Raw genomic sequence first — 13,554 nt, 5'->3', positions numbered from 1 at the left:
TATGTGATTGAAATCTTATTTATTGCAACAACTTAAACTATTATGGCACTTTATGACCTCTCTTTTCGACTTTCACCAGAGCATATCTGTGATTGTCGACATACACCGGTGAGGGTCCGAATATACAAGAATGTAGTACAATATTCGATCTTTCACCGACGTATTTGGTGAATGTTGATATTCTCCGGTGAAAGTCGACATTCTCCAATTTCGGTCTTTCACGGTAACATATATACTCAATTCTTTTCAGGATTTAGTGCGAAAGGGTAAGCAAGCTGTAACTGATTGGTGTATGAATAAAGATTTAATTTGTTTTTGGTATCAATGTCAAAGTTTGTACGGAAGGTATGTGTTTGGTCTCGCCTAAAAGACCGACATAAAATATCGATCGATCAAGCATAAAAATTTTGTGTATGGGACTGTTATAACATCTAGATCTGCACCTCTTATATTCATAGGAATCGGCAATACCAAACATATTCCTGTTCCTATTACTTGGGGAAAGTTTTACACTCGTTATGAATAGATGAAATCATAAGAAGTTTGAATCCCATGCGACAAAAGTTGGTCGAGATATTTACCTTCAATCTATGCAATTTTTTATACTATTTTCAATTTCTTTTCAGAAATCGGTTAATCATGTTATAATAATTGGAGGAAATAAGTTTAAATGACGTACAGAAAAAATGTGTATAATTTAACCTGCGGGAAAGCGCGTGGGGTGTATCATACTCCAACCCTATATAAAAGTGGAATATTCCTAACTTGTGAAACTGAAATTCTGTGCTGCTTTCAGTAGCTGAGTTTCTAGTTGTGGTTGACTTTCAGAACCGCTTTTTCTTTGCCTGTGTGTTTCAGAAAAAGATTTATCGGTATTTTGTTGGAACTGGGGTATGACACACCTCACGCGCCTGTCCGTGTAAGTGTTTTTCTGACCGAATATTTAGTTCAGAAATTTATTTATAGAGTGTAACAATAAATATTTCTACTCGCAAGTGATTTTAAAGTACTTGACATTAAATTTTTAAAAATTTCTAACCGCATTATGGTAAAAAGAATGAGTCCCTATGAACTGGAGATGCAACGCATGTGAGATTTATTAGAAATATTTGAAAGCGATGGAGATTGCGTTTCGGAAACTGAAGATGAAACGAAGAATATTTTCTACAATGTTTTGGTTTTGAAAAAGATAAAATTAATTCCTGATGTTCCTAAAAAAGGAAAAACTGTTCTTAAGCTTTCAATATTATATAACGATCATACTGTAGATGATACTATTGGAGAAAATAAAGCGTCAGGAATTATACGTTTTAATAATATGCCTAAAGGAGCAGTGGATATGGGGGATGAAATGTCAACCAATTATTCAATTGCCAGAATACCAAGGAGGTGGCCAATGGTAATTTTCTTTCCTGCACTGAATGTTGCTGTAATAAATGCTTGAATTATATAACATTTAACTGCTAATCCACCAACCAGAAACAGAAGTCTGTTTTTGAAGGACTTAGCATTAATGAAATTAATGAAAAAAAGTATTGAACAAAGATCAGAGATTAATACTTTTCCAAGAAATTGACGTACTGCATGCAAAACAAAAGTAGACGTTTCGACGAAGAATTAAAACGAATACATGAAATTCGAAACAACTAAGTATGAAAGATGTGATAAATTTTTGGCCCTCGCGCCAAGGACAGAAGAACGTGAAAGCAATGTCTAAAATGTGAAAACATTCTGTGCCCAGTATGAATGAAAGTATGAAGAAATAAAATAAGCATGGTGTATTAGAGATGCAATGAAACTTAGAGGCATGATGTTTATTTTTTTATTATTTTCATTTATCTTAATTTTAACTGTAAAATTATTTTGGAAATTAATTTTTTGAAACCCAATTATTATTCACTTATTTATAATACACGAGAACAAAAAAAAAAAAAAAAAAAAAAAAAAAAAAAAAAAACAGTTTTAAAACTAAATAATACTATTTTTCTTGTATTTTAAATATTGGGGTATGTCGGTATGTGATACCCCACGCGCCCACTCTAGTAACTTTTCTTGGTGCGACTTCCGGCGGTTTAATAGGCCGTACAAAAGACTCATTTGGTGTCCACACCAGATTTTCTTTCTTCCTAAAATGTTGTAGAATACATTTCTATAATACAGGGTGGGACAGGGAAACTTCCTTATTTGAAACGCGCGCCATCTGGCGACATTTATTCCGAGAAGGGTGGGGTGGCGCTCATTGAAAAGAGCGGTATCTGAAGTTTTATGTCATGTACGTTTAGTACCGATCCTTTAGTGGACGAGAAAGGACAGCTCGTTGGCGTTCCTTGGTATAACAAACTGAGATCAACAACTGTTTTAGTGTTTGATGTATCCTTTTAGCTACTGATTAAAGAACTTTAAAAGCTCTGATGTGTGAAAGATCAACAATCACTGAAGAGTGTTTGCTGTAGATCTTGAACACGTTTGATCATTGTAAATTCCGTTTACTTTAAAATTCAAAACCAGATTTGAGATTAAAGTAAATTCGGGTTTCTTACTTTATAAACATGTGCGTATATTTAGATTTTGGTTTATAGTTAAAAGCAAAACCATTCTCTAAAAGCAATAAAACTGAAAGCTGAACTATTGTGTATAAAAGCCTTAAACGTCAATATTAGAAATGTTATAATACAAAAGCTAACTTTAAGTAATGATTTTATACTCGTATTATGAGAAAGATTTAAAGTTTAAGAATTTAATTCTTCAGGTTTTCATTAAAAACATTACTGTAAGAATGTTCTCTTAACGCTTATTAATTTAATACGGAAACTAACTAAATTTATTTCAATTGTCAAAAAGAAAACAAATTGATACCTATTCAAATAGTACATTATTATTTCAATTATTCTGTTGTTTAGTATTCTCCTCACACATTTTATTATTAAATAAAATGCGCAGTTGACTGTTTACAATACAAGAATTCTTTTGTATAAAGACTTTTTGCGTTAATCTATTATTCATTAATTTCATGAGATTTAACTTCAGATAGGAATGGAATGTCAACTGTTCAGCACCTTATGAAGCTTGTAAATGATATCGATCAGACTCCTTATTTATCTCCAATATCCATCAAACTAAGACAAAAACAAGAGAAAAAAACAAAGTGTAAGATGTAACATCATAGGTACAAAACAACAAGTAATGTATCAAACATGAGTACAAAACAAAACATCATTAATCATTTTCAATACGCTTGTATTTTTTGATAACTTAACCACCGGATTTAAAAAGATGCTTCTTTTATCTTTCGTAAATGTTAATTCTCCCATCCGTAAGTTTAAAGTTCTTTTCTCTTGCTTGTTCTTCCCGGCTGGCTTCGCGAATTTTCTTCGTCGACTTCTTCGTGCGTAACGTATACGCGAGGAATTATGGACTTCAGAAGAAGCTGAAATGGCAACTAGCGAGCCATATCTGTCTCGCCGACCTAGTTATTACGGTGCGTGTATTACTCTTATTTTATTTATTAATTTTAATATTCCATTTGATGAAGTAGCCATTTTACTTGTCTGCTTCTGACACAATAAGGAAATTATCAGACGATTGACAACTGGACCAGATCGAGAGCTTTTGAGACAATTTCAAAATACTTGTAAAAAGAACCCTGCTTTCGGCATCGTTAGATCGCCATTTAGAACAAGTGTCTGTTTCTTGGTGTATCTGTGTCTAATAAAGAATTTTAGTGGATTTGCGACAGCGGTTTCTTCTGAAATCATGGTTAAATTTTCGCGCGTACTTCCGACTGAGATTTGCAACTGCGCATTTTTGACGATACATATTCCGTATTGATAAAATGGCCTAATTAAAAATAATCAATATTTAACAGTACAGTAAGACCCCGCTTAACGCTGTTTCGTTTAGCGCTGTTTCGGTTTAGCGCTCTTTTATTTCAACCCGGGGATTCCACGAAATCGCTCGCAGCATACGGGGATTCCCCGAAATATTATGCAGCGATAGGTTTCAAATACATATCCGAAAGAGTGTACTTGTATTTCTTGTTTGTGCGGTATTGTACAGACATATTTTGAAGGGGTAAATGTGGAAGATGTCGAAGAACTAATTCAAGAAGCAGCGGCTAGTCTTTCTAATGATGAGCTCAAGGAATTAACTGAACAAGAAGAAAACAAAAATGTTGACAGCAGTGATTCAGAAGAAGCGCAAAAAGAACTTTCGATGGCGTTTGTAAAAAGGAGTTTGTCTACCATAACTGAAATAATGGATCAATTCATTGAAAATGATCCGAATTTTGACAGGAGCTCAAAAGTAAGGCGTGGTGTTAGAGATGCTCTATCCGTTTATGAAGAACTTTTAAGAGAACAACGCAAAAGTAAAAGGCAAACAACATTAGATGCTTTTGTCACAAAAAGGCAGAACACTGAAAACGCGGAAGGCTAACTAAATATGACTGACTTAGAATTTTATTTGTTTTTTTTTAAGAATATTCGTTTTGTTATTTATATTTTGTTTTTATTTTTGCAAGAAATAATAATGTGGTATTAATTTGGGCTTTAAGAAATAAATTTTTGGTTTTATTTTTATTAAAAAAACATACTTTTTAAATTTAATACCTAGCCAATTTCCTAGCCATCTTCCCCTAACCCCAATATTTACATGTAAAGATAGCCTCGTTTAGCGCTGTTTCGCATTACGCTCTACTTTGATGGAACGTATCCCCCGCGTTAAGCGGGGTCTTACTGTACTTGACACCACTAGAACAACTTCTCTGGACCTGAAGTCCAGAAAACGACTAAACAATGCAACATTTTTAAGCATTTTCAGAAATGGAGATTTAGACTGAATATCGTTTTTAGAATATTTTAGCAGGCACACTATACACAAACAAAACAATATTTCAACAGTCTTCTTACTTCCTTGTACGAAGTAAAGGAAGGATTGTAATCACGATAAATGTTAGGTATCACTTTTCAACGAAAATAGCCATTTTGACCGCTATCGAATGCAATTTAACGATATTTTGGCGTGACATCTGTACGTGAGGACAGAATAAATGACTTTGTTTTTCCCAAAACGAATTATAAAACTGATTTAAAATGGATTTAAAAAAGAGTTTTTCGTGAAGTCTGTACGTACGTATGTATGTATGTACCTAGCATAACTCAAAAACCAGTATCCTCAAAATATTGAAATTTTGTATAACATGTAGTTGTGCATCTACTTTTTTGGTTGCAATCGGCCGCACCAAAAGTATATTTATATCCATTCTGTGACTCGGCTCCGTGAGCTCATTTTTTTATTCTTATATGTTGGTAAATTGTGCATTTTGTGCTTTAAAAATAATTGAATTATGTTGTGCTTATGCTCCGGTTGAGGTTTTTGTGCTTTTAGCTAATCTGCATGTTATAATTGTAGAATTATCAACAATTTAAAAGTTGTTTAAGTGCGGCTGATTCTAATGTTTTATCATAGCAGCCATATTTGTTTACATTTGAAACTTATCAGACTAGTGAATAAATTCTTTCTGCACCTTTAGCGTCTTTTTGCCAAAATGGGACCAATAGGAAACTTTCAGTTTTGTGCACCGAAAAATCTGCCTTCTTGCCTGCTTACTGATTTTTTTTTTTTTTTTTTTTTTTTTTTTTTTGCGTAGGAACCGTAATTTTAATTGTTAAAATTGTTCTCTGAATGGTTTTAACTGTATTGTGTTTTATGTTTTTCTATATCTTTCAATTTTTAATGAAAATATTTTGAGTTTTTATGTATTTTTAACTTGCCGCGAAGTGAGAACTGAATTACTTGAATGGGAATCGAAGAAATAAGTTTAAATGAATTGCATGGAAAATGCGTATAATTTAATATTCCGTACATGGAAGTGATGTTGTATACACATCAGGATATTTTAGAATGCATTTAGGAAAGAAATAATTATAAGCATATGAATAAGGTTGCAATAAGCATAGCAATCTGCAATAACAATCTGTTATCGTTGCAATAAACAATCTGTCCGACTATCGATAAGTTCTGACGCGCAGTTACTGTCTAGTACTTTTTTTTTATTTCGAATGGCAGATTACAACGAAAGTCGTAGACAGAACAAGCACAGATGAAGAGAACAAGAAAACTAAAAAAATAATCCGTAATGTAATCTGTAAATCTATTTTTTTGTCTCGCCTCCCAATATCTATTTCAGAGCGATCCATCATGACGTGAAGCAACGACTCATGTGAGGCATTCGTTTCCTCATGCAGGTTGCACAGTTTACAAATAAAGGTTGGGATAATGTTCATTCTATGCAGGTGTTTTAAAAGGCAATCATGGCCAGCAACAAGAGGTAAGAATGCAACAGATTTCTTTCTGGGACAAGTGGACTGAGTTATGGAAGCAAATTTTACTCAGGAGAAGCTGAAGTAATCTCCTACAAGAGTTACTCTTGATAATGTCTTCAAGGGTTAGCCTTATATACTGATGATGTATACTAATTATATTTATCTCTTATTCATGTTCCACCAAAACAGATGTCCAGTTTAATTTGTGAATTTCAAATTGTATTGTTATCTCTTTATGTCCTAAACCATTACTTTTAATAAATACTGGATGCGGGGCGTATGGCGGAATTGCACGATGTACCATAAAATAGGCACACTTTAGATCATTTGGAAAGCTTCAGTTTCCCAATTCCTCAACCCTTCTTTGTAAATTCTTATAAAACTTGCAGTTTCTTCCTCTCTTTACCCTTTCTCTCTTTTTTTTAAGCGTTAGTGTGAGAAGGCATTACCAGTTGACCCATGGTACCTGTCTTATATACACAGCCTCATTTACATTTGATTTATGCGGCGGATCTCCACTTTCAGATCGGCCTCTAAAGTTTTGATTCTTTTATCATTCTTTCTATTTTTTTTTTTAAATTTTAGGTTTTTAAGACTACGAAATTAGAAACAGAAAAACAATTAAGTTCCTTTTTTTCATATTCAAAATTGAAATCTCATATCTAGCTTTGTAATTTAATAAATTAACAACCTTAATAAAATCAGTAAGAATAGGAAATTTTCTAGTTCTGTGTTACCCCAGTTTCTTTTCCCAGGAAAGATACACGATTCTAAAATTAATAAATTGCCTTTTTGCGCAGCATCCAATCAAAACAAAATACACAGAGGGATGAAATGTAATTTTTACTCAAACAATGTTAAACCATAGCTACTTCACGATATACTTTATGTAATTTGCCCCAATGATATTTATAATATTTAAAAGATGTGGAAAAGGAGGAAGCTATGCAGAGTTTTCACCCGGGCCTCTAGTTCAGTAAATCGGGCCTTACACATATATTTACCTCAAAGGAAGTTATTATAAGACAGAGAGAAAAAAAAAAAAAAGATTGAACTCTCTTGGAAAGATTAGAAACACGCAACACTTACTTAAAACAATATACAAAAGTTAAAAATCGTGTTTAATATACCTGAAATTTCAAGCTTATTAATTAGTTTAAAAGACTTAATTTCATATTTTGAAATTGTCAACACACCACATGCTAAACAAAATCACTATATTAATTAAGGATACTTAAAATAGTAAAGCTAACATTAATTTTTCTCTTAGAAACGTATTCTTGCTGTTGTTACCAACCTCACCTGTCTGATAATGGTCAGCATACGCCCACGACATTCATCGAGAAAGGAATCAAATCCAACTGTCGCTGACAAGAGCTTTGAACACCGTGTAGGTGACAGCCCAACTTTAGCTCAGTTCCGCCCCAATTTTGATAGGAAGCACCCCCCCCCCGGAAACACTACCAATATGACCAACGACCCTAGGACTTAACGAGTCTGTCGGTGTAATTATCATGTTGGCAGTTGCCATCTAATATCTACTATCCGTGGTTACAGCTAGCAGGCAGAATGGCATTTTTAACAATTCTTCAAAAGGTTATAATGCCACATACAGAGGCTGTTCGCTCATTTTTTAGACGATTATGGTAAGCGGTAATAAAAACTCGTTTGCTGCAAAAGACGTAATTGCAATTGTACTATGTTTTTAAAAGTCAAAATTATCGTCTGTGGCTTGAAACTTTTGTTTTTATTCAAAATGGCGAATTTAACAAAGCAGTGGTTCGAAGGCTACATTTACGCTCTTTTCGAAGAGAAATATGCATACTCCGTTATCCGAAAACGACATGAGAGTCATGGTTTTGTGATATTTAAAGCGTCGATAGGTAATATCATCAACAAGAGAAGAAAAAAAACGTCAAATTGGAACCTCAAGTGGGACAAAAATTTCAAACAAGTATCCGAGGAAAAAACGGATATCTTCGACTATTGCAAAGGTACGTTGTTTAATGTTAAACGAAAATCCCCCTAGTCAAAGGACAGTTGCAAAATCATTAAAATGCTCGGTGTCCACTGTAAACAAAATGATAAACGTTGATTGAAATCTTAAGAAAGCGAAAAAACTCAATGTGCATCGTCTTCTTCCAAAGCATATCGCTCAAAGCAGGACACACATTCTATATGAGAAACACTTATCCAAAGAAAAATGGAAAACAATTGTCACAATAGATGAAGCATGGGTGTATTTAAATGATTGTAACAAAAAAAGAGCCATTTATTATCATAAAAGGGGCGAAAAAATTTAAGTACATGGTTCAAAGAAAAGTTTTTCAAAGGGATTCATGATTGTTGCTGGTTTTTCTTATAATGGTAAATTAAAAATAAAGAGATTGCACAAAATGTCAAGATTAACTCCAAATACTCTCAGGAACATATTTTATTGCCAATTCTTCTGAATGAAATACCATCGCTTTACCCACAGTGCCATCCATCTGTGAGACTCCATCAGGACAAAGCTAGCAGTCACACATCAAAATCCACTGTAAATTTCCAAAGAAATGGAACAAAAATCTGGTATGAAGGCCATACCCTTCACTGATATCCCTACTAAATATCCCGATGTGTCACCTATGGATTTATGTGTTTTCGGACTTTTAAAAACTGCATTATCCAGACGTTGTCCCAAAACCCTAACAGGACTCTGGAAAGCTGTTCGGGAGGAATGGGATAGAATACCTCTTCTGCTACTTCAAAAGGCATTATTATCCTGTAAATTGCGGTGTCGAAAGATAGTTCAGAATAAGGGATGTCAAATAGAACATTGAAAACACAAGAATTTTTTGTAACTTAATTTTGTGAATACAATATACATAGTCTAAAAAATGTGTGAACAGCCTCTGTATACATACAGTTTTAGAAAGCATTCCCGGTAGATCGGGTCCCAGGACCTCTTCACTTTTTTCTCTACCAGCAACCTCTCGAAAGGACTTTCGGCTCGCCAGATATTTAGAGTGCCCCCATGCCGCACAGGCATTATTCATTTACAAACATCCATGCCCTCTCCGGGACTTGAATCTGGACCCTTCGGTGTGGCTGTCAACTACTGTTCCGATTGGACGGCTTTTGGAAACACATTAATTATATTTAGCTAGCTTTGAAAACGGTAATAAAATCATATTTCACACATGGTATAGAAAACATATTGCTGTATCTATTAATAGTTTTACAACTAAGGCGAAAGAAGTAGGTTAAATATATTTACGGCCACCGGAGAGGACAATGAAAATAACAGTAATACAAAACGAAACGTTTGTCCTTTCTTCCTATTCATGTTGTAAATTGTCTTCACGGTAGTTTTCACACAGATGCAAAATAGCTTTTAAGATAGCTAAATATTTTTGCCCGCTTCAGTGATTTTTGAAGATATTCTTTGTACGGATCAAGTACAATGGAGTAGTTTATAAACTGATGGACAGTTAGGTAACCCAAGTATATTATACTTCGGTCACTTTTATCAGGAAACGAGTACTGAGATTCTGAAAAAGTTTACTTTTTGAAATAAAGTAATTTTAGCAAGTGGTATAACTATATATTTATTTGATTTAGATTTTAGTTACAAAGACGGCCCAAGCATTTCAAAAATTGCTTTTTAAATAAGCGTTTGTTTTTGACGTAGGAAGATCTAAAAGCTAAATGGCGCAACAGACCTAAGTGAGCTCCCTGATATCTGCTTTCTTTATCGTGGGCTCCGGGTGCATGAATATACCTTGGACAAGTGACCAGCTTGTCGCATAAGCCCCGAGTAGTCCCCAGGCGAACTTGGTACACATTTCATCGACCCTCTCAAGGAATGAAAGGCTGAGTCAACTTTGCCCAACCGAGGGATCGAACACCGGTTCTGTGCTCACCCCCGGGGGTCGACGTAGAGAACTTTGCGAAACTACTGGCTAGGATCTGTACCTAGGCAGTCTCGGCCACGGGGGTATAAAATTTATGAACTTGGTGGTTCTGAAGGCTCTGGGAAAGGTCACTTATTGGCCGGCCCCGGAGTCTGGCACGTCCTAGCGCGGCGTGGTTCTAGTAACCCAGGGGTCTCCCCCGGGGTCGCTGGGTAATGTCCCGCTGCGACGGGCTCGCCCAAGCGACTGGTAGGAGCATTAGATGACCGGTGCTGCCTGGAGCCTGTCCCCAGGTGGTGCGCTGCTCTCCTGGAGAGTAATAGTGGAGGTTGAACCTTCACGACGTGCCCAAAGGGGGAGTGGACCTGTAGTGGGCTTAAGTTCCCGGAGCGGGCCAGCCAAAAATCCACCGGTTCTGTGCTGCTGCTGCTCGACGCGTTTTAGCCATTGCGGCACCAGGTCTTTCAGGAGGCCCTAAACCAGCCCTTAAACTGAAAATTATGTATTGCATTTTTTAAATTCCCTTTTCCTTTTTCTTAATTCCCTGTTGCTCACTTTGTGGATGTCTTTTGTAACCACCTACCCATAACTCTGTAAATATGTAACTGAAATTGTTCTTCTCACCAGCAATGCACCCTTCTTCCATCACTGCACTATCGTCTCGTCCAGCATTTGTTTGCACTGCCCCCAGCAGTCGTCTTGAGCACAATATGTATTTATAAGTGTGTTATGTTGATCAAGTTATTTCCGTCAGCGGGGCTACCTGGCCGATATGCTGAACTACCCAGTGGACCGGCTGCCTCGCTCTCGGTGGAAAGAAAAAAAGAAAGAAAGATGCAGATTTTATAAGCTATGATCATATAGGGACAAATGGGCCATCTTTTTGGCACCGTGATACAGCAGTCAGCTGCCACAATTTTCAGATCGGGAAGCATCCATAACTTCTACGCGTAGTTGAACAATCTATCATTAATATATTACTGAGCCGCGTAACCGGGATACTAGTTAGCAACGCTGAGTGTCGTACGAAAGGGCCTGGATTTAAATCCCAGAGCTGGCATGGATGTTTGTAAATGTATAATGTCTGTGCGACATGGGGACACGCTAAATATGTAGCAAGCAGAAAGTCCTCTCGAAGGGCTGATGGCAGGGAAAGAAATATGAAAGATCTTCGGAACTGTCCCCGAGGATGCTCTCCATTAAATTTGGGGACTGAATTGAGCAAAGTCGTACTATCACCTGTACGGAGCAAATATTCTCTTGAGCCTTATCGTTGCCGTTGCTCTTGAGCCTGTCGCTACAGTAAAAATTTTGACGTTCTAGGTACGATTAATTTCGTTGGCTTGTTCTGATGTAGCTGTCAGACAAGTGAGATGAGTCAGAGTAATAACAACAACACTATTAATCACTAATTATTTCAAAAGTTCTCTAACTGAAACATTATTACTCATTGATCGCCATCTAGTTAATGCTCCTTTAACGGCAATAGCATGCTAGTAATTAATTTAAAAGTAACCCACAAATATTTTAATACACATAAATATTTACTTTGCATATTATTGTATTATATGTTTTGGCAAAAGGTTTTATATTGGATTTCCTTTCAGAATACAATTTTTTTTTTAATCTGATGTGGATACCACCTGACATGTACGGCTTATAAAATTATACATACATTTCCCTGCACTTCATTTAAGCTTATTTCTTGGAATTTCATTAGAAATACATTTTTCATTCAATCAATTTAGTTATCACTTTACAGCAAGGCAAAAATACACAAAAATTCAAAACTAAAAATTATAAAATGCAGAAAAACCTAACACATCAAAAGGAGTTAAAAACAGTTAAAAAAGTTACAATTAAAATTTGAATTTGTACAGGGGAAAAAAAAAAAGAATTTTGGCCGACGGAGAGGAAAACAAAATTTTCGCTGCGCAAAAAAGTTAAAAACTTGAAAAAAAAAAAAAACTGCTAAACTGAAATACATACGTCACTTAAAAGTAACTTCTGAATCCATTTTATAATCCGCTTTGGAAAAAATAGCCCTCATAGCCGTACGTATAGATGTCACGCAAAAATAATATCTAAATTACATTCGATAGCGGTCAAAATGGGTATTTTAGTTGAAATATGGTACTCGGAATTATTCGGGATTACAACACTTTCTTCACTTCGTACAAGGAAGTAAAAATCAGTTTTACGACTAGAACTGATAAACGAAAGATGTGATAATCAAAATCGCAATAACAACCTTGTATTTAGCGTACGTATATTAAAACACTCAATCAATATCCAGAGCAGCTTAAGGTCCCTCCTCATCAGGAGAACGAAATTCCTAAAAAGGGGAAAAAGACGAAAAATAAAGCATTGGCAAAGGAGTCTCAGAAACACGTGGTCCTTATCAGCACTGCACGTGGTCGTAACCGGATTTTGAATCAGAGTTACGCTGACCGCCTATACTAAAAGATGTTAATATAGTAGTATTATTTTCAGTTCAATAAAAAACAGTTAAGGTAGTAAATCTTTATCTGCATTTTATTAAGTTGTTTCAGCTGAGAACCAACACTTCTGTGCCATTCTTCATTTCTTTTACTTGCGATCTACCATAACCAACGAATGATGTTAATGAAGTTAACCCGGCGGAAGTCGCACCAAGAAAAGTTACTAGAGTGGGCGCGTGGGGTATCACATACCCCAATATTTAAAATACAATGAAAATAGTATTATTTAGTTTTAAAACTGTTTTTTTTTTTTTTTTTTTTTTTTTTGTTCTCGTGTATTATAAATAAGTGAATAATAATTGGGTTTCAAAAAATTAATTTCCGAAATAAACTTAGAGTTAAAATTAAGATAAATGAAAATAATAAACATCATGCCTCTAAGTTTCATTGCATCTCTAATACACCATTCTTATTTTATTTCTTCACACTTTGAACGAAATACATTCATGTGTTCTTGTCACAGAATGTTTTCACATTTTAAACATTGCATTCACGTTCTTCTGTCCTTGGCGCGAGGGTAAAAAATTTAACATATCTTTCATACTTAGTTGTTTCGAATTTCATGTATTCGTTTCAATTCTTCGTCGAAACTTCTGCTTTTATTTTGCATGCAGTACGTAAAAGTATTAATCTCTGATATTTGTTCAATACTTTTTTTCATTAATTGTAATGCTAAGTCCTTCAAAAACAGACTTCTGTTTCTGGTTGGTGGATAAGCAGTTGAATGTAATATAATTCAAGCATTTATTACAGCAACATTCAGTGCAGGAAAGAAAATTACCATTGACCACCTTCTTGTTATTCTGGCAATTGAATAATTGGCTGACATTTCAT

General features: G+C 35.1%; 1 protein-coding gene across 6 annotated transcripts in view; it reads right to left on the bottom strand.

The window, feature by feature from the left end:
- The window catches only part of LOC118203248 (very long chain fatty acid elongase AAEL008004-like), a 138,950-nt gene that overhangs the window by 64,182 nt on the left and 61,214 nt on the right, over window positions 1-13,554 (bottom strand). For 3 of the 6 annotated variants that reach the window (XM_085824347.1, XM_085824348.1, XM_085824346.1), the window contains exon 2: window positions 3,057-3,116. The exons of the other annotated variants lie outside the window; for them this stretch is intronic. The gene's annotated coding sequence lies outside the window, so the exon portion shown is untranslated. The remainder of the gene's footprint in view (window positions 1-3,056; window positions 3,117-13,554) is intronic. 6 annotated transcript variants of the gene reach the window in all.

Source organism: Stegodyphus dumicola, chromosome 9 (assembly GCF_044657685.1).
Source record: "Stegodyphus dumicola isolate Sdum_Otavi_A_Nest chromosome 9, ASM4465768v1".
NCBI lineage: Eukaryota > Metazoa > Arthropoda > Arachnida > Araneae > Eresidae > Stegodyphus > Stegodyphus dumicola.
The sequence above is the reverse complement of the archived record's forward strand: the minus strand, read 5'-3'. Positions and strand labels throughout refer to the sequence as shown.